Below are 18,626 nucleotides of genomic sequence, written 5' to 3' on the forward strand. Positions count from 1 at the left end.
TGTACATCTTCTCTTCTCTTCTTCTACGTATTCGATACCTAAACTCAAACTTGTTCATGTCTATGTGTTCGTTTATATCTCGAAAACTGCTGAATCGATTGTGGTTCTTTTTTTTTTTCAATGGGTAGCTACAACGTCTGACCAGATTTTTGGCTGTGTTATCTCGTTACAATCGGATCAACGACGTCGAAGTTGGTAGCTTGAAAATAAGTTGAAATTTACTTGATCCATGATAAACAAAACATACTCGTGTTTTTACAATCGAACTCTTAGAGAGTCTTTCCAAAATTCTGTAACGATGATTTTTCATCCCGATGTTCCGTTACGTTAACGTTACCAACTTCAGCCTCTTCCGGATCAATAGTTATTTAAAATATAAGGACATTTGTAAGCCGAGTCGGCCGGGGATCACGAACTTAAGCGAACGCTGACTAAACTCTTGCAGATAAAGGAAAGCTACGTTCAAAAGTTTCCAAATCCTCGACGAGCTCTGGAAACAAAAAAAAAAACAAAACGTGGCTGTGTCTTATAGATTTGCCACAAGAATCATTTACCGTCACTACATAAGCTTCGGAGGAAGAAACAGGGTGGCCTAAAATATTTGGAAAAAAAATTCCATGACATTTCCAAGTTTTCCAGCTGTATAAACACCCTGAAGAAAGGAACGGTCAGAAGATGACGCAGCAGGTGTAAGAAATTGTGAGAAAAGGAGGATAAAAGGAGGATGAGGCAAAAGCGCGTCGTCATCATCGGCACCGTAACTGTATAAATAAATAATAGTAATTGAAAAAAATAAAAAAAAAAAAAAGAAGAACCAACGCCGCTACGCGGAACCTTGAGGCCGGAGGCGTAATTGTCATCGTCGCTGCACATTCGGCGTAGAGCGTCGGTTTGGAACTGCGGCGGCAGCTTTTGCTTTGCTCGGAGTGACCGTGAACGGCAAACAGGAACCGGACGATTATCCAACGAATGAATGAAACCGAGTGAACATGCGCGCGATGCCGTACCAACACACACCTAAGCTCTCGAATTATGCGTTTATACGAGTATAACCTAGGCTTATATTTTACCACGTGCTCGTCGAGTGACCGGGGCGTGAATCAGCTGGCAGAAACCTAATCGCGATGCGCCGCGTGATATAACTTACCTATCCACCTACGTTTCATTTTATAACATGTCGCCCAATCCCGTCGGCTGCCGATTTTATACGGAATGCACCCTGGAACGTTAACGGTATTTCTTATACCATTTTGGTTACCCATTTCGGTAACTGGGGGGTGAAAAAACGCCCCAATATTGCGAATCCCATCTCGTTCTCTTCGTTTTTTTTTTTTTTTTTTTTTATTCTCGAGTAATGAAATTGAATTACGGTCGGTGTCTCGAGTCGAAAACGTAAGCTGTTCTCTCGTGGCGGGAAATTTAAATATTTTTTACGCACCGTGTTACCGTTCTTGGGTTAAAAAAAGGGCTCAGGGTGATAATTTTTTCAAAATTCATCTTCGATCATTACTTGATCCGATTTCTTCCACGGTCGCTTTTCTCACGAGGCTGAGGTTTTAACAATTGGCAAGGAAACGTAGAAACGGAAGTCAACGTTCTGCGAGTGTTGGAACAATCGAATTGTTTGAATTAACAAAACTTGTGTTCGTCAATTGAATTCCGGTTCGTTGTTTATGGATCTTCTCTGAAAACGCATCGTTGCAACGACGTCGAAAACTTTGACCTGCAAAGATCACGTAGTTTCGATCTTGATTTAGCAAGTTTGCGGCGGTAAGAGGATCCGGAATCAACCGACTTTATCCGCGTTCATTTCGATCTCGATTCTACCAGCTGCCCGTTTGTCTTTGATAAGGCGCATAATTTCGCTGTCCGTCAAAGAGACTCGCGAATTCCGGTGCGAGCCGATTTTTTTTTACTCACACCTCCAACTAATTTAGAAATATACATGGACACCTGAGAAAAAAAACAAAAAATAATGGGGTTAAAAATAGGAAAAAACAAAATTAACAATCAATTGGATTAATTTCGTCGAGATGCGCGTACTTTCCTCACGTATGGTTCAACGATCGATGCTGAGCGAGGCGGTGGTGGTGGGTGGATGCCGTCGTTGTCCGGTGTTGTTATTACCGGGTTACGCAAACCCCACGTAACACGTAACAACACCGGCGACGTTTCGACGCAACGGACGTGACCGAATAACAACCGTCCACTTGCGGACGGTCCAAGACGCGTTCGCGTTTCTACGCAGCTCCGCAACTTGGCCCATTCATGAAGACCACGCGCTTCTATCCTACGCGCAAACGCAGACCTAAAGAGTCGCGCCGTTGCCGCGGTATTTCCGCAGGCGAATCCGGTTACTCGACGACCGATCGAGATACGCGGCAATTTGACGAGGATCGAATGAAAAGTTTTTACGTACGAAAAGGAAATTTACCGCGATCGAAAAGAGGGGAATTCAGAAAGGATGCAAGTGCCACTTTTTGTTTCTTCGAAGACGAAGTAGTTTTTTTTTTTTTTTTTGTTCTCGTTTTTTGCTACAACTAAGATCGGAGTTGAATTTCATCTCAGAATTTCGTTCGATTCGTAACTGCGTTTAACGTAACGTTGCGCACAGTAATAAAGCTCCGAAGTTTTCTTGGGTCTGATTAACCCCGTGTAAAGTAGTAACGTGGAAGTATCCATAGGCGTAAGTGAGCGGGGTTGACAAGCCGTAGAAATACATCGTGGAAATTGAAACCCTGCGTCCCGCACTGCGGTTCGTTCTCGTTGCATAAGTGCACGTGCATCGCTGTGGAGTTGTTTTAGAATTACGTGATTTAGCGAGCAACGCGAAGTGTAAGGTTGACCTTGTCGACGAGGAAGAACACGTGGCCGGTGGTTAAGCCCGTGCAGTTAATCGAAATGGTTATTAAGCGCAACAGCATAATCGCCGCGACGTAACCGCGCGTAACGGGCATTTAATTTATAACCGGTGTTCGCGGTTAGAAGCCGACGGCTTACGTGCGCACGGAAAAGCGTCGAAAGCACACCTACGTAGGTGTCCAGGTGCGTTAATTAACAGGTAAGTTGGGGGCGAATTTTCGGTACAGGGTTGAAGTTCCGAATTTGAAAGGTTTCCAATGCGTCTAGTTTCCGAATTATTTGGTGGCGAAACTTGATGCGAAGAAATGAAACTTTGAAGAAACAGCAAAGTTTCGAATGGTCGGAGAGCGGACGGAACAAAGTTCCGAAAATTCAAGTCACGATAGGGCAAAGTTTCGAAAAATAAAATATACTCACACGGCGTAGTTTGCTCGACGAGTGGGTGTAAAAAATGATAAAAACCGAAACAAAGAAGGATCAAAGTCGTGAAATTTTACAAAGATAAAAATTCGCTCAATCGGTTTTTCGATGTTGACGATTTTAAAATTTTCTCATTTTCGGAACTTTGACTTGTCGGAATTTGTTGCCTTCGGTACTTTTCAAATCCGGAACTTGAACTCAGCTCCGAATTTTCGATCTGCAGATGAACGAAGTATCTGCAGGTATAATCAAAGTGAAGCCGGAATGCGGAGAGTGACATTTGAGGGTAGTCAATCAGTCTTAAATTAAAATTGGCCAGGGATTGAGACGAGTTGCTCAACGGATTCGTGCAGCTGCAGGTTGGCCGGTTTGACAAATCCATGCACGCCTGATCTTTTCGTCTTATTCTTATTCTTATTCTTATTCCCCGAGACACCGGTCGGGTATATTTTTAGCCGTATGTTTAGTCAGATCGAGGGATAGCCTAAACGCGAGCCAAAAATCTTTCTTATACGCGATGAATCGGGATTTAATTATGGACCAGGAATCCTCGCCATTTATTTTTCACGATCCCGCATTAAACTTTGCGTGAGCGAAAATCACATCGCAAGGAATTCACCGCATCTATTTCACAGTTCGTTGCGCAAATGACTTGTGGAGCCGAACATTTTTCGATCAATCGGTGAAACTAAAGATCCAGATAACTCGGTCGATACATCCGAGTATATATTATTCGTATATTTACTATTTTCAAGCACTTTTATCTAGATATATTCCCGTGTAAAGCGAATCTCGGTGCAAACTCATAGACGCAATTATAGACGAGTGTAAAGACAAGAATTTAAAATAATAATATTACACCTATTTGCTCGTTTTTTTTTATGTTTTTTTTTTTAACTTTTCTTTCGTCAACGATTCACACCCGACCTGTAAATTTGGCTAAGGTACTCAGACAAAGAGGAGAATGTTCTATTTGTAGTTTATACTGTGCACAGTCTTGAACAGCTATTTTCGTATTTTTTACGATGGCCAAAAACTATATGATAACGAAATTTTTAGCTGCAGGTTAGCCAAAATATTTAGTCACTCGATTTATATTTTCATACGAGAATGTTGCTGAAATTTGACTTTTGTAAAGGTGTGATAAGAAAATTGATGTCAAGGCCTTATTTGTAGCTGAAAGATTGTGATAGACTTAAAATTTACCATCGACAATCATGCACCACGTTTTACTGTACCTAACATAATTACCCATTGCATACCTGGTAAATAAGAAAATGAAATACCTTTTTGAGTCCAAGTTACAATTGGAGAATTTGCCGATAATAATTGAACAATAAGTAAGCGACGAAATAAATATATGCACTTTTGGAGGTTTGTGTTTTTTTTTTTTTTCGTCTCTTTCGACCAACTGAAAGTACGCAAATTTTCTCCTCCAGAGACCAGCTGGAATTCATGAGTCATAGAGAGACATGACGAAGTCTTAAGAAGACAATAAGTCTGCATACACATTCGGATTTGGGGCTCTGTTTCCCGTTAAGGTAAAACGTGTGTGTTACAACAAGGCGAGAGAATAGAGGATTTTGCGCGGGTTTCGAAACATGCGATCATCGTCGTTCCATTGTTGGACCGATCGACGTTTTATCCCCGCCTCGTCGTTCATTCAAAGATGAAAGATGAAAGATTAAAGATTAAAGAGCGTTTTACGCTCACGCATTGCGTGATATCACGATCGTGAGATCGAGTAACTTGTTCGGGGAGCAAAAAATTGCCGAACAATAGTGTCCTGATACATTAAATATGGTGGAGAAACCAGAGGGGGAGGGGGGGGGGGGGGAACCCGAAAAAACCGGTAATCAATGACCATAAATTATTGAAAATTTTTGCACAAGCTATTAAATCGTTATTTTTTTAAAACGTCTCGATGTTGTTCGACAGATTCATTTTTCTTCTCGAATCAGCCGTGAGAGAATCGTTTCTTGTTTCTATTTTTCTTTTGCGACGAAGAAGCCGTCCGTGCGTATCGTAAGATCTTGGAAAAATGCGTCTACTGGCAGTCGGGTATTAAATTTCGCCATTTATAAATATATGGGTCGTCTGCGCGAACGTCCGGCGTATGTATGCATGTATTTATGTACGTATGCGCATATTTATGTACGTACGTATATGTATACACATATATATATATATATACAGGGTGGATCGTTTGTCACGTGACCGCGCGTAACGCGCACGCAAGCTGCAAGCACGAGATCGAGCCGCCGGTTTTACCCGCGACGCCATCGCTTCCTTACCTCCCGAGCTTTCCTTTTTTCCCCCCGATTCGAAAACCGGATAAAGCTGGCAGCCTTAGCTTTTTATGGAAAGGCGAAAAGACGGACACGTTTTAGATATTTAAAAGCTCTCGCGCCTCAACGCCGTTATATCACATTTTCGAATAACACGCAGCTGCTGCAGCTTGCAGCTGTGGCAATATTGCGCGTGTTAATTTAATACGACTTTAGTTTGAGTCAGCACCGCAGATCCGCGTATTATTCCGCGCATAAACCCGGTGGGACATATTATAATGTTAAAGGTTGTAAACTGCAGAGGTGGATAATTTTGGTGGCCAACAGCAACGGCTCTTTCTAAAATAGCGTTTAAAGTTAGTCAGCCACAGCTCGAGCGTTCTCTAAATATCTGCACATCGTGCGTAGGTTACACACACACACATACGCACACGCACGCGTTGTTAAAAAAAAGTCATGCAAATACAGCAGCGAATTGCGTCTGAATTTGCGCCGCGTGCAGCACTGGGATTTGAGAGACGGAGAGATTTTTGCGGCCAAATTTTGGAATCGGTTGCAGAAATCACGCGGAGACTTTTTTTGTCGCGTTTTTCATTTTTCGGACTTTGATACACCTCGACGGATTTATCATGAATTATTTACAGTTGGATAGGTGTGCAGACTTTAGGACGTCGCAAAAGTGTTCAAAGAAATCCGTTACCGAGTTTGAATAATTGAATTTAATCCAGAGACGAAATCAACGAGATCCAATATAATAATAATCCAACGAAACTAAAATTTAACTATTTGTCGGACGGAATTTTCGTATATATTGACTGAAAATACCTTTGAATTTGAGTAAAGAAACAGGTTTCAGAAATTCAGTTTCGTTTCTTTTTTTTTTTTTTCTTCTCAATTGCGTTTTTCCTGCAATGTGCATGAATGAAATTGCAGAGGATTGCAGTTGGCTAGAGTATGAAAGTTCGACACGTACGGATTTCCACTTGCGTTGCCTGACCTCCACGGATCTTTGCTACTAACGCGCTGCGAGAGGCGCGACCCGTTGATACGATGCGATTTTTCGCTCCGATTCGTAGAAACAGGATCCGTATGTTTCTATGAAACAAGCCAGACAAAACGGCGAAATGAAAACAGAATAAAGAAGGTAGAAAAAAAAAAGAACAGTTAGATTCGTTCCCGAGATGCAAATATAGGGAACTATAATAAAGACTCAAAATTTTGCGTTAACAGAATTTTTGCGAAACTTTGATAAAACGTTATACACGGTGTTGGAACAAAAAAAAAAAAAATTACTGAAAGAAAAAATGAACCTTCGGTAGATATTCTACTATTAAAAAAAAAAATTCAAGCTTTTCAAATTTCCTTATCAAGCTTCGCCCGTTGAAAGAAAAAAATCTTACCTACACGGTTAGAAGGAAAAAATGTCCCATCAAGTCCTGTAAGGTTTCTGGATTGATTTAACAATTTTTTAAAGTAAAATTTACAAATTAAACGTTAAAATGACAAATATTTGCATTATATTCATTTCATCAGAAACGTAACGAATGACACAATTAAACACAAAGCGGACCTGTTGCGAAATTATGTTTATTGTTAGTTAAATTTTTCCAACAGTGATATCTGCAGAGTCGATCATACCGTGTCCATAGACAGTTCAAGCGGTTTGTGAATTTATCTCCTATTTCTGTACATCCCTGGGACAAACTGTGTTTAAAAGCCTCTGCGGCCTGTCCCCGGTCACGTGGTACGGAGCTTGGCGAGGAGATGAGAGGTATCGGTATCTATATTTAAAGGACCGATGACTAGCCATACCCTGATACAATCCCAAGTTGCACAGAGTGTGTAATGTGCGTGATTCTTGCACGGGCCGAGAAAGTCGAGACGCCGAATTCTTGGCCGGTGCTGTTTTGACGCGCCAAAAATATGATCCTCGAAAAATAAATATATGTAACCATACGTGTTGTAATATATGAATGTATACGTATAAACCTACGTACGCACACGGGCTACGAAAATTCAGTGTTGAATGATTCAGCCTCAGATTTAACATCGCCTCCGAATTGTACGCACAGGCAACGTAATTGCGAAACCGCAGTAAAATATTCAAAACCATGTAAGGGGTGGAAAAATTGCAAGGAGAAAAGAACGAGTAACTTGTATATTTTCAATGTTTACTATAAATCAAAAAATATAATTTTTTATGGAAAAAGTAGAGGAACTTTTGAACAGTGAACAGAAAATTTTGACGTTAACCGTGTTACTATCATCTTTCTAATTATGTTGACGTTCGTTCAGCGATGAATATAATATATTCGTGTCAAGGCTTCTTTTTTTGACTGGAAAAAAGCGCAGTAAACAGTTGTGCCAACGGATACTTGAACTAAATTTTCTTGTAATTTGAAAAATATGTTCAAAGCGTTATCGCAAAGACGCTGAAATTTTTCTTAGCTGTGGTTTAATCTTCTGGAGTAAAAACAAAAAAAAAACTAAATGGAACCCCGAATAAAATAGTATTTTTTCGGTAAAAATTAATCGATTTATCGGTTATTTGGTATTTTTTTGAAACCAAAATTTTATGTAAATTTCAGTACCTAGTCTTAATAGCTGAAAAGTTTTCTTGACAATTTACAGTTTCATTAAAATATTTTTCAACATCAGGTGAAAATATTCATTCATCTTTCACTTGTTACATGGAATAGGCACTTAGCAAGCAAGACAATTGACAATAATTTATACTTTAACGAAAGGGAGTGAAAAAAAAAAAAAAAACGATTACGAGTAAAAATAATCGCTTACATTTGGTCATTGTTAGTCATACTTGGCGTACGTACGTAGGTAGCGAGAAGAGCCGAGATAGCCAAGAATGGCGAAACGCTGAAACGGGGAAACGGAGAGGAAAGGCCGACGAAGCGGGGCGGGGGTCGGTTATTGATCAAGCGCGAATTGGGTCGTTATATGTGAGGCAAACACCGAGGTTCGACCCACTGCTAGACGCGCCCAGAACGACGCGAGGCTTTCCAAGGGATTCGCTTTTCTACACCCGTGCATTTTCCTTTCCAGCGTTGCAGTCCGACGACTCGATTGTTTCACCCTTAATTTGGTGCAAAAAATGTCAGGGGCGATTCAATTTTTTTCAATTTTTTCACCTTTTCCTTCTACATCGATTAAATTCCGATAATCGTTTCCGTAATGTTTCCTTTTTTTATTTTTACTCATTATACTATCGTATCGGATTCGATGTGCAGCAAAAATTATTCGTAGCTTCTGAATAAATACATACCTATATAGACTTGTTACGATCTCTAATACGGCGTAGAGTTTACCTTGACCTAACCTAATCTGATAAAGAACTTGGCGAACTCAAGAAATTATATACCGTGAATTTCAAAATTGGATTATTCCCTCTGAAACTATAGTTTGCAGTGTCAAGTGTGTCCGTGTATAGTATTTTTTTATTTTTTTTTTTAATTGATTTATACTTGAGTCGTTGAGGCGATTCATCGATTTTCTTCCTGACGTCTCAACAACAATTCAGTGCACGGCAAGAAATTCGAGAAAATTTTTTTTTTTTAAACACGTCCAACTATTCGTTACAATGATTAACCTTGCACGCTGAGAATTGAATATATTTTTCAAAAACATCGGTTAGACTTTTCACGGTGGTTGGAAAAAAATAGATCGAAATAATTAGAACATACAAAGCTTAGAGACACAACAAAAAAAAAAAAAAAATGGAACTTAGAAGACGGTCCGAAATCAGGGCGAGACCTAAATTCAAACGAAGGCTGTCACGTATTTTCGAAGCAATATTTTTAGCGATTTAAAAAGTCTCAGGCACCTATCAGTCAGGCATTTGCCGTCCGAGTATTTTTGAATCGACGCGAAGAGAGAAAAATCTTCCCTCCTTACGCGTAGCGGATGAAACGTCATAACCGCAGACGCGTAATTTGTATCATCGTCGTCATCGTCGCCATCATTATACCTAAATACGTGACACGCGAAATTATTTTTGCACATCATGCGTGCAGCACAGATCGAGACTATATTGCTGTACGCAAAAATATATAACTAGACTGCGTCACGACTCGCGAACTTCGCGTGACTTCTTACAAGTTATTATTATATCTATACGTGTGCATATATAAGCGATTCCGCGTTTCAATAATACACATGTATATAGAGGTATACGCTTTCGGATCAGTTGTGTTACAAGCCACAACGCGAGGCAGGGCGGTAATATGGATTATTTTCTATAAATATTACGTCAAGTGATAAATTATATATATATATACATATATATCTAGTCGATAAGTTTATTCTCAAGCCGTGCGCATTCGAGCTGCGCATTTCGCTCGTATCGTACGCCAGCTGAACGTTTTGTGCGGTTGACAATCGGAATTGAATTCGTTTTATTGCAATTGGAATCGTCGTCCTGTTTACGTCATCCGCGTGTATAAATACCTAAGTGTCGGTAAATGCGCGGCTACATGTATAGATTGTTCGATTCGTCATCGGATCGACGATACGATGTGTTAAGAATCTAACGCGGTTTCTCCACGGCGAAAAACTTGATCGCCCGAATTTGTGTTCGGACGTATCGACGTCTGACGCGCGTATAAATTTCTAAAACGCGGGGAATTCCCTCCGGCGAATTTCTTTGATCGAATATAATTAGCGGTATTAGAATCCTGTACGTTGAAATTGATTAAAAGAGATCGACCGAACACGTGACGTAGCAACTATGCCGTGAAAACTAATCAGCAATTAAACTGGAACACGTTAGATAGAAGAAATGTAACCGAAGATAGGAAAAATGAATCATATTGAAGTCAGTCTCGTTACAATGTAACGAAATATTGAAACTAAAATCATCGTTTTGAAAATTTGGAACGAATTGAATTCAAAAGAGTTTGAATAAACTTTGATTTTTAAAAATGGATTTCTCAAATTCAGACACGATCCTACAGTTACGAAATAATCATTGTTCCCAGAAATGAATCGATACATTAACCTCACGAATTTCACTCTCTTGTAAATGATTATTCTCACTTTGTGCCTGTATCTGCGTGCAAAAAACTATGTCTTTTAAATGCGTGTCAAACGTACCTCGTAAATTAGTCATAAAAAAAGAAAATAAATTAACAAAATCGAACATCAATCGGACGAAAGAAAAAAAATAAAATAAAAATAACGGAAGGAAGCGGAACGTCTGCAGTGTCAGGCGAAGCGGAGCGGAACCAATCACGGAATTACACAACCAGCGATATCGGGGGGCATTGATTGAAATTGGTGGTATCGATCGATCGGATCGATCGATCCGATCCGGCCAGTTTCAGACGCGACACGTGCAACGCTTCGCAGCTTTTCTTCCGCAGCGGTATTTTGACATCATCGATAATCGTTGTGCGGTTGTATTTGTAAAGTCTGTTGTTTGTTTGATCAACTAATTATGGGCAGGCGGTTTTCCGGATCTCAATGTAACAGGTTTCTATCGTACTTGCGATAATCGTAAAGAAAAAACGTGCGATCGAACGTTTTTTCTTCGTACTTGCATTGTTCAGGATTTTTTATTTCCCAGATTTTTTTTTTTTTTTACACAACAGCCAGTTTCGTTACACCGATCATTATAGTGGCAGGGATAAAATTTGGCACGTATGTACACACGAGCCTTGCGAAAACGGGTCAAATATTAATTATTTTTCTATACTTGTCTAGTCTGTAATTTAAAAATTTTTTTTTTTTAACGCCATATCTCATATTTTTAATTAACACCCGTTGATGAGAAATTTTTGCTGGAATTGAACGGATTTTTGAACGGGGGGCGTAAGAGAAACGAAGGGATAAGGAAAAATCGGACTCCTCGTTGCAACGATACGTTTCGACGACGATAATTATATCGCAGGTCCTAAATCCGCGCCCTCGGAACGATATACAAATTTAACTGGACCAACTATTGGTAAATTAGATGGAATCTGGGGCAGTTACAACACGCCCATATAAACGCACACACGCACGTACAGTCAGAGGCGAGCTCGACGGAACGAGTCGTTTCAAAAATAACTCGACCATGACAGATGATGCGTTCTTAAATACAATGCAATCTCGGCAAGAAATCGGTGCCAACGAGGCCCGCAACAGGTTGCCTAATTGACGCGATGCCGTTCAAAATTTCACTACTTTTCGTTTTGTTTCGTTATCGTTTTCATTTCCTCTTTATTGTTCTCTTCTTCTTCTTCAATCTTCAATTATCATTGTGAATAATTTCATATCCAACATCGGGCTCACAGGCCGCTGTGTATAATTCTATGAAGAATATTGCAATTAGAGTCGTCACTTGATGTACAGGTTCTCGTGAAAAAAAGAAAAACAAAAAAAAAAGAAGGAATAGAGAGAAAGAGGGAAAGAAAAAGGTAAAAAAAAGATTTTTTTTTTTTAGATACGAAACTATGGATAGTAATCCTTTGGCTTTTCACAATCTACTCACTTGATTTTATAGCTGCATATCCACCATACGGTGAGGATCGAAGTAACGTAGGTAAAACACTTGGCTTGTCCGTTTTCAAGCACTCGCGTATAATGTTGGAACTTTTCACAGAACACACCGCGTTGACTTTTCGAATATCAATCCTGTGAGAAATACTATTATCGGTGTGCGTACAAATATGGTATAAAACTTGTTAAATGAACGGTGACGATAGGAAAGGTGAAGAAAAAAAAATAAATCATACACACGCACGCAGAGACACACGATGCAATCGGGATGAATTTAAAAATTTATATCGTCGTTGAGAGAAAATGTATTTTTCTTATTATTTTAAATCGATCGGTTAAATCCTTTTCGTTTATATACGAAATGTATGTATGTATGTGCATAGAATATCAGATGATTCTCAGGAGACGTCTCGAGTTTTTTCTTACTTGAATTTAGTCGGTTTTTGTTCGTTTATGATTTTTCAATATTGTTTATTCTTGCTTTTCTCACGTATCGTTTTTTATTAATTTTTGTTTTGTTTACAGATCGAGTACGGTACTGAATCTTCGCGTGTCTTTCGAAACGAAACGAAAAGATTAGCTTCGAAGGTGAAGAAAAAGATTATAAACAAAAAAAAAAATGCTATCTTATGCCCGCCTGACGACTATTATCAGACGCACGTACAAAAATGTTCGAATCCACGAGTCTCGCATTCGTTTCTTTCACCTTTTACGTTCTCGTTTTCTTCTTCAAATGTTCAAAATCGTATTCCCACGTGTATACAACATACGACATCAACGATACAATATATTACGTTATCAGTCTTAAAAAACTGTCGTTCGTCTTGCGATATCCTGCGGTGTCGGTAAAACGAATAAAAATAATAATAGCAAAGCGTCGTCGTCTTTTCGCGAAGTCAGATTTATAAAGTACAACGAAAAGTTAATTAACAACATACGCGCGATGCACCCACCCATCGACACATACGCACACAAACTCTCACACACACACACACGGTTCCGTATCTATATGCACACAACGAATATGTATACATATACATATATATATATATAAAAAGATTTATATTTCAGATGGGTGGATATTTATTTATGTATGTATGTATATGCATATACGTGTTATATAAATGTGTACGTACGTACGTATATATGGTTCGATAATACGTCTCACGCGTATGTGTGTAATATATGTATATACATATATATATATTATTTTATACGTGTATATATATATATATATATATATATATATTATGTATGCTGTTATATATGTTATGTATTAATATTGTAACTAGGTATAAAATGGAGTGTAGCTGTACTCGGCACGGGGCACCACGGTAGACTGGCGAGTATCGGCTGGCTGGGACCGCGAGAGTTTCGCGGCTGCCTCCCTCTCTCCTCATCCTCCTCCTCCTCCTCCCCCTACTTCACTGTCCTCTTCTCCTCTCCTCTCTCTCTCTCTCTCTCTCTCCTCTCCACCCGCCCCTCCTCTATTCTCCGCCGGCCGATAGTATACGACGTACACACCGCACAATGTTCCCGTAAGGTTCTCGCGCAGGTGGCGCCTTGCCTGTGCGGAGGGGGTGTTGAGGGTTGGGGGTTGGGGGTGGAACGAAGGTGGGAGGACGGGTTTGCGAGGTAAGGGGGAACGACGCTGGTGACGTCACAGGGGGAACCGGGCCACGCGAAGTGGCCCGCGGGGCTGGGGGGGTGGATGGGGGATGATGGGGGATGATGGGGGAGGGACGTCATTAGTGCCACTGGGACACGGCGCCCCCACCCCAACCCAGAGCCTCCCATTCACCCCACCCAACCCTCCCCCGCAGCGCTTCCCCTCGGCGCCTCTGGCAAACCACCCCCGTCGATGAGCGCTCGCGTAGAGGGCGCGCGAATCAACCCCCGGACTTCCTGCCCTCCTCCTCGCCCTCGCCCACGCCCACGAAACTCGTCCCCGCACGGCCCTTATTCTCGGGATTACTTACCCCCGTTACCACTACCCTTACGATTTTTTCCCCACCCCCCTTACGAAGCCGTCGTTTCTTGCGCGTACGCTTGCCGGGTTGTTTTGAGGGAAAAAATTTTACACGCTGCGTTTTTTATTCAACACATTTACAGATGTACGTACGTAGTCGTTATCGCCTAGTTTTTTCTTTTTGAAATTCGCCACGCGTGCATCCGGTTAACTGTTACCTGTGCGGTATGGGTGTACTGATTTTTGGTGCTCGAAGACATTGGTCGATCACGTTTTTTTACTTCATTCGGAAACGATACAAAATTAATACTCTTTGTTATTTTCAACTTTTCAACTCTTCAACACTTTGGCCTTCGTACATAACTTCGACGGAGGAGTTTTTATTCCGCGATATCACAGTCCGCTGCGTCCAGATCATACGAATTCAAGTGTAGCGTAATTGTTATTGTTAATATGATGTGTAAAAAATCGTTGAATCGCATTTTACAATACCTACGAAAACAAACGAGAAAAAAAAAAAAAAAAAAAAGTAAAATGAGGGCAATCGGTCTTATTTCGTATATATAGGTGAGAAACGACGACTTCCCAAGTCGTCGTAACTGATTTGAGCAACTTCTTTTTACGAAATTTTATAATATTTCTTTCTGTTTTCAAGCGAGACGTAGATCAGGTCAAGGTTTGTGTGTCGTCGCGGCGGATAGATTTCCATGCACGTACAGATATGCGGACAATGAATGTGAGTAACGACTGTACAGTGACGTTACAGAGACGTACGTGGCGATTACGTACAAGTTAATGATTTCAATTAGTTCTGCATCGTTCACACACAGATTATGGTTACGGCTGTAATATATTAATGACGGTCTCGGAAGTTGAACGCGATGTATGTTTTGCACATCTACGTTTCTTCGCGTATCACGTATACATTTATATTTGTATTTATATGTTTACGCGTCGCAGGTCTAGCTGTAAGCACGGTGTACTTTGTACGCGCTGAACCCGCAACGAACGATTGTAGAATAAAGCCGGATAACTCGGAGATTATCGCTTGGCAACAGACGCCGTGCGTTGAATCTTTCTACATGTACCGACGTATTTTCAACGCGAGTGTGTTACGTGCAGACGCGTGCATTTCCGCAACGGAAACCGCGAGACGATTAGAATCCTTTTTTTTACCAACATCCGGTTTGCACCTAGCCGCACGATGCTTGCGGAAACCGTAAATATCGATAGCAATAACAACCTGAATTTTTTTTAACGATAACGAAACAAAGTTTCAGCATTTTTCTTGTTTAGAATGTTCAGTGACGATTGGTGATGCGACTAATCGATCTGCGGGATGCGTAAGAAAGAGAGAGGGAGAGAGAGAGAGAGATAACGAGGAAAAACGGAAAGGAAAATCCCACGTCATCCCTTACGTAATTTTCTCCTATTGTCACAGAGGTACGAGCATCGAGGCAAAATACGGCGACACGTGAAACGGTTTATTAGTTCCTTATCGCCGACCAATAAAAACCGCAGCGAACCATTTGCGCCCGGTGATAACATATCGCAAGACCGACTGACGAACGCCAGGCTTTTCGTGCGCGCAAAGGCAATAATACCTATAACCAATGACGCGAGGGTAACGTCGAGCGATTTTTAATTTACCGTCACCTGACCGGTGCCTATTTTTATCGAGCTTTAACGCCGCGCGACAACGCCGCTGTGGCACAAGTACGACGATGATGCTGGACGGCGTTAAGAAAACTTTCGACAACTTTCTATAAATTATTTTCTCGCAATTGTTCGACCGTTAACACCTGCGGAACGAGCACCGGAAGCGTAGCCACTCCGCTCATGTTGCAGCCATAATTCAGCGGACACTCTGCAGCAGCATAGCTGTTTGCATTTGCAATTATTATGATCGTTAAGAGGTCCATTAACGAAATGGGTGTGGCTGCGCAGCGCGCCTGTTAACTTTTTAAAACCCGAAGAGGCAGGTAACGCTTTAACAATTTCCGCAGATGTGGCTTGCGGTGAGAAAATGTGACCGTTTCGCAAATGCATTTTCGCGCAGGCCGCAAGCTCGGCACGAGGTTCGAAGAACGTTTCCTCAATGATCCAAGGGGTGACAGTGAGTCGGGATTTTTCAAAAATCCATTTTTATATTTTACGTACATTCAAGTATAAATATATAGTAAGTTTCGCGTCGATCCGACAGATATTCTCCAAGTTATGCGCACATTTGCAAAGCGTTTGAAAGTGCTTTTGAAACTTTGGACGGGTTTTTCTCAGATTTTTCTTAAACCCGAATGAAGTCGTTGAGATGACGGGCAAGCTTGTTTCTGGCACACATGAAGTTCGTATTGAAGTAAATCACAGTAGTGGGACATGAAGTTAACCCAGTTTCACACTTCTTTGCCGGTGAAATTTTTAAACAATATTTTCAATGTCTCTCGCAAACTTGCCTCGGTCATTAGACCCCGTCGGTGAGGGGGTGAGGGAGGGGGGGGGGGGAGGGGGAATACTCGGTGACCCGTAATAATTTCTGGTAGGGAGCCAATTTGGTTAGGGTGCAGTACGTGTGTCGGTAATATCCTGTGTAAGTTGGGATCGTTACGAAGCTCCATTCAGCGGATTTCAAGATTACGGCTTTTGAATACCGGCGAAGCTCGGCCTCGTTGAATTTCCGATCAACCCTCAACGAGCCGAGGTGCAAAGGTCAACCGTCCCAAGAAGCTCGTTTAGCCCATAATTCCGAAGCGTCGTACGATCTGTGCGAATTTTAACCGCGCGGCAAAGAAGCTGCGACCCTTTGGCAAGCTTGCGATGTATCGCGCGGAACCGGCGTCAGCTTTTGTACTTTTCTGCTAAAGTAGAAAACAGTGTCCCGTGTCTCGTGTCCGGTGAGCTGGCTCCCGTCGCGTCGGTATTGGTCCTCTGTTCCCGCAGACGGCACGCCCGCACCATCTGTCAGCTTTGCAAGCTTTCCTCCCCCAACGCGGGTATTAAGCAAAGCTCGCCTCGGCATGGCCGTTGAGGATTGATCGATAATATCGTATAATCGTTCCAAGACTGGAAAAAGCTCATCGTCGCTCGATTTACCCCGATAACAAACGAGCCGGAGAAATTTCCTCGCCGTTTCTAACGCGGCCGCTTGGCATCGTGACTGATACCTGACGACAAGATAAGAGAAGGGAATAACACCGAAGGTTGAGACCGGGTTGTGTGCACAACCATCCGACGAGTGGCTGGTCACAGATGAAGGAAATACAGGCAGCCCGCTGATTCCGGGAGCAATGACAGTCGCGTGTCGTGTTTACAACTTGAAAGCAAACTGTGAGCAATATATTTATCGCGCGATGTAATTGGACGGTAAAATTAATGGGTGTAGGTATTGGCTATACGTCGTCGACCAAAAGTGAGTCGCGTCGACGATGTTGAATATCTTTTGTGATAAGATAAGTATCTGAAAAAAATCAAGCACGATAAAAACGGCAAGAAAATTAAATATGAATAATAATAATGTTCAAAAGTTATGGACAAGTTGTTCAACAAATTGTCAAAGAATGTTTTTGTTTTTTTTGTTTTTGTCATAGGAAATGCATTCGTTGATTTCTATGAATATTCGCATTCTTTCGAAAACGGAAATTTCAAAACAATGAGCAGCATCCGTAATGGGTCTACTTGGCGTGGCCGTCAGACGTGCCGCAAAAGTACGGATAAATCAATCGTCGAATTGGTCCAAATTGTCTCGTGAACGAGAGACTTAAAAATCAGGATGCACGATGTGCTCATGTGAACGGTATATGGAATGGAGACTTTTACGACAGATATCGCGCTGTGGAGAGATCCGGGTATAGCGATTCATCGGCATCGTTGTACGCACTGATAAGTCATCTCTTGAATTTTCTAATCTCCGTGAAGTGTCGGAACGCTCACGCGAAGTGACGGGCATGAATGGCACGCCGTTTGTACGAGGAGGTTGCATGGTCACGAGGTCAGCGCGATACGGACAGGGGTCAGGGTTAAAACTGACTGATAAAAGCGCTCTGCTTGTGTGTTTTAACGCGTTACGGGGACTTTGAACTGGCTCTAATCGCGGGTCGCATCGCTGAACGAGCGATTCGATATGTCATCGAGTTCCTTTCCCGAATCGCTGATCAAACTCGGCGCAAAACTCCGAGTGGCTGAAGCTTTCCGTTGGGTCAGTATCGCCGGGTTGACCGTCTGGAAATCGGATCAGCGCCCACATTTTGCAATTCCTCAAGCCGTTTCGGGTCTGGAAGAAAGATGAAGAGGGTAATCGAGGTGACATCAGGATCCGGAGCCAATAGCAGGTGGTTTTCTGTAATTGACGTATTTTTGGACTATTAAGAGATCACCTGACCGTCTGGGGATCAGCGTCGTCGAACAGACAGGCGAACAGACGGACGATTCAATGATTAACAAAGTCCTATCCGGTGGACTGATTCTTCGATCCATGGTGCCATTCGTCATGCGATACATTGTTATGTATACACATTGAGACACCTGATCGACACAGCTGCGACAACACGATCTGCACCGACAGAAATTGGAATTGATGAGTTTTTTTTCTTCTTTGCAAAGCT

General features: G+C 41.6%; 1 protein-coding gene across 4 annotated transcripts in view; it reads right to left on the reverse strand.

Moving 5' to 3' along the window:
• Positions 1–18,626, reverse strand: part of LOC124306272 (protein Tob1-like) — a 120,157-nt gene that overhangs the window by 39,009 nt on the left and 62,522 nt on the right. Inside the window, exons 1-2 of one of the 4 annotated variants that reach the window (XM_046766785.1) lie at positions 13,203–13,388; positions 12,055–12,197 (exon numbers count right to left, since the gene is read on the reverse strand). The exons of 2 other annotated variants lie outside the window; for them this stretch is intronic. The gene's annotated coding sequence lies outside the window, so the exon portion shown is untranslated. Of the gene's footprint in view, positions 1–12,054; positions 12,198–13,198; positions 13,389–18,626 lie in introns of those variants that run through there. One more of the 4 variants, XM_046766784.1, reaches the window with a different exon arrangement.

The sequence above is a fragment of the Neodiprion virginianus genome, chromosome 5, assembly GCF_021901495.1.
Source record: "Neodiprion virginianus isolate iyNeoVirg1 chromosome 5, iyNeoVirg1.1, whole genome shotgun sequence".
Taxonomy (NCBI): domain Eukaryota; kingdom Metazoa; phylum Arthropoda; class Insecta; order Hymenoptera; family Diprionidae; genus Neodiprion; species Neodiprion virginianus.